The 3,902-nt window shown below is 42.6% G+C and overlaps 1 pseudogene; it reads left to right on the top strand.

The window, feature by feature from the left end:
- The first annotated feature begins 2,385 nt into the window (after positions 1–2,385).
- On the top strand, positions 2,386–3,398 carry LOC104662330 (annotated as a pseudogene).
- Positions 3,399–3,902: the final 504 nt, after the last annotated feature.

Genomic DNA, 3,902 nt, shown 5'->3' with positions numbered 1-3,902 from the left:
ATGCCAGGCTAATTTTTGTATTTTTGGTGGAGATGAGGTTTTGCCATGTTGGCCAAGCTAGTATCGAACTCCTGACCTCAAGTCATCCACCACCTCAGCCTCCCAAAATGCTGGGATTACAGGCATCAGCTATCATGCCCAGCCAAGGTCTATCAGTTTTAGATTTAGATTTGAATTGAAATGTGACTTAAATTAGATACAATTAAAAAATCTATATCATGAACCTAAGTTCATGTTTAGAAACATGTTCTAAACTAGTTTGGAAACAATTCATGACAAAACTCAAAATCTGCAAAAGAATTTCCAGGGTTAATAATACTAGCATACTGCAGGATGCCACATGAGGAAGCTGTGGGGTGAAATTGTCTCATCTCAGCTTTGTTCCGTTGTGGATAAACTCACATGCCAGAGAGTGTGTGGTCAGGGCTGTGCATTGCAGGTGAGGCCAGGTGATCTCTTTCCATTGGCGATCACTGCGACTTGTCGGACTCCACCTCTCCATGCGGTCCCCACTCCAGACTTGTATGCCAAGGGCAGTGGTGCTCTGGCCAGAGGCCAGCTGGGAATGGAGTGGGGGTCTGTGTAGAGACACGAGGGGTGATAGGATCCAGGAGTAAGAATCATGGGAACCTCAGGCCAGGCAGAGTGCACTTTTTGAGTAAAGAACTTGTAAGGAGAGTCTGAATCCTGTGGAATATGTCTTCTTCCCACTATATCTTTCCTTGTTATCACAGACCAGCTCAGTCAATGAGAAAGAAACACAAGCATTGAAGCCAGAAGCATCCACACCAATTCCTGTGGCTGCAACAGAGAACCACAGGAAATAAGACAGCATTGTTCTGCTGATGCTCTCACCTGAGGTCTGCCCTCACGTCCAGGTGACACAGCTGCCCTTGGTGACCAGAAACATTCACCTGGTCCGTGTGTAACAGCTGACAGTGAGGACCTCTGTCCAGGCATGCAAGCCCACCTCCTTTTGAGAATTACTGTCAATCCCTCAGCTAGATGAGGGAGGCCTCTGCAGATGTCTCAGCATTTCAGCAATTTAAAGATGCAAAACTCTTCATGATGAACGAACTCTAGATAGAAGTGAATCCCATGAGGAGTCTGACGTCTCAGAGCAATGCTGAGATGGGCCAATGCTCACCCGTCCTGCTTGTCTCCCTGGACATTGCTCGACCCCTGCAGAGGTCGCCTGCTGTGCTGTTGTCTGTTACGCAAGCCCTGACTTTGATGGAACCAAAGGTCGTGGCCTTGATTTCACCTGAGATGCCTTCTTAGTTTTAGAAAATAACTTTTGTGTAAGTAAAATGGACTTATTCATTTTTACATACACACACTAAAGACCCTCATGTTCTGTTGTGAATTTGTTGAGAATGATGTGCAATTCAGGAAGATGTCAGAACCCTGCCTTTTCTTAATTATATCAATGCAACACAAATGCATTTTATTTATTTATTTATTTATTTTTGAGACGGAGTCTCACTCTGTTGCCCAGGCTGGAGTGCAGTGGCATGATCTCGGCTCACTGCAAGCTCCGCCTCCTGGGTTCAAGTGACTCTCCTGCCTCAATCTCCTGAATAGCTGGGATTGTAGGTGTATGGCACCATGCCTGGCTTATTTTATTTTATTTTATTTTATTTTATTTTATTTTATTTTATTTTTATAGAGACAGATTTTTGCCATGTTGACCAGGCTGGTCTCCAACTCCCGACCTCACGTGATCTGCCCACCTTGGCCTCCCAAAGTGTTGGGATTATAGACATGAGACACTATGCCCGGCCAACTAATGCATTTTATTTGGTGGTGTTCAGTGTTCAATTTCCCCATTCCCCTTTTCTCATTCCCAAAACCATATTCTCCTCTCCAGTGGCAACCACTATATTGTATGTATCAGCTTCCTTCTCCAAATTTATTTCTATTTATCTCTTTGGACTTAGACAACCGTACAGAACCATGTGGCTTGTGGGTGAGAATTATTTTCCCAGCATTAATGCCGCTATCCTAAATGTGCAGTTCTGAACCTTGTCCTTTTCACAGATGCATCTTGGAGAGCCGTGCATGGTGGTACTCACAGGGCTCCTGATCCTTTGTACCATCCTTGGCTTCTCCTGGAGTATCTGCCTTTTTTCTTTGTATAAACATCAACACAGATCATAAAATCTCCAGTTGTGGCAACACCCTAAGTTTCAAGCTTAGTGAGCATTTAGTCCTAGATACTAGCATGGGTTTTGTTTTTGTTAATGCAGACATGGCCTCTGTTCATGGCTTCATCCACAGGCTGCCATGCCAGCTAGAGATGAGATTAGCAAGATTTTGATGCAGCAGACATTGTCGTCTCCACATAACTATTACAACAGTCTTCAGAGCCATCTCCTGTGCACAATGGCCACTCTTAAGGAAAAACTCATTGCACCAGTTGTGAAAGAGGCAACTATCCCAGACAATAAGGCTGCTGTGGTAAGTGTTGGACAAATGGGTGTGGTGTGTGCTATCAGCATCTGGGAAAGTCTTTGGTTGGTGAACTTGCTCTTGTGGATTTTTTGGAATATAAACTGAAAGGAGACATGATGGATCGATCTGCAGATGGGAGCATATTTCCTCAGACACCTAAAATTATGGCAGATAAAGATTATTCTATGACTGCCAATTATAAGATTTTAGCAGTAACTGCAGGAGTTCATCAGCAAGGTGGGGAGAGTCGTCTCAATCTGGTGCAGAGAAATGTTAATGCCTTCAAATCTGTTGTTTCTCAGATCATCAAGTACAGTTCTAATTGCATCATAATTGTGGTTTCTAACCCAGTGGTCATTCTTACGTCTGTTACCTGGAAATTAAGTGGATTACCCAAGCACCTTGTGATTGGAAGTGGGTATAATTTGGATTCTGCTAGATTTTGCTACCTTGTAGCTAAAAAGCTTGGCATTCATCTCAGCAGCTGTTATGGATGGATTTTGGGAGAACATAGTAATTCAAGCATTGTTGTTCAAAGTGGTGTGAACATGGCAGGTGTTTCTCTCCAGAAATTGAATCCAGAAAAGGGGACCAACAATGATCATGAAACTTGGAAGGAAGTTGCATAAGACGGTGGTTGAAAGTGCCTATGAGGTCAACAAACCAACAGGATATACCAACTGGGCTACTAGATTAAATGTAGCTGATCTTGTTGAATACACGTTGAAAAATTATCCAGGATTCATCCAGAATGAACAATGATGAAGGAGATGAAGGGGATGAAGGGCATTGAGAATGAAGTATTCCAGAGCCTTCCATGTATCCTCAATACTCGGGAATTAACCAGCATTATCAATCAGAAGCTAAAAGATGATGAGTTTGCTCATCTCAAGAAAAGTGCAGATACCCTGTGGGACATCCAAAAGGACCTAAAAGATCTGTGATTACTGAGCTGTGTAGGCTGTAGAAATTTTAACACTACAATGAGATTAACCCTGAGCCTTTAGTTTTTGTCCATGTACATGGATCACAAGTTTCTTTTGTTCTCTTCAGTATGTGTATTTGGGCTCACAGAATCAAAGCCTATGCTTGGTTTTATGCAAGGACTTATAATTAAATTAACTATTATACTATGCTTCTAATAAAAAGAAGAAAGAATTTGTGTGAGACTAATGAAGGGTTTTGCTTTATTATTATTATTATTAGTATTATTATTTTTATTTATTTATTTTTTTTTTGAGACGGAGTCTCACTCTGTCACCCAAACTGGAGTGCAGTGGCTGGATCTCAGCTCACTGCGAGCTCTGCCTTTTGGGTTCACGCCATTTTCCTGTCTCAGTCTCCCAAGTAGCTGGGACTACAGGCGCCCGCCACCTCGCCTGGCTATTTTTTTTTTTTGTATTTTTTAGTAGAGACGGGGTTTCACCGGGTTAGCCAGGATGGTCTTG

This window comes from Rhinopithecus roxellana, chromosome 13, assembly GCF_007565055.1.
Source record: "Rhinopithecus roxellana isolate Shanxi Qingling chromosome 13, ASM756505v1, whole genome shotgun sequence".
Taxonomy (NCBI): Eukaryota; Metazoa; Chordata; class Mammalia; order Primates; family Cercopithecidae; genus Rhinopithecus; species Rhinopithecus roxellana.
Note: the sequence above shows the minus strand (reverse complement) of the source record. Positions and strands in the feature narration are given on the sequence as shown.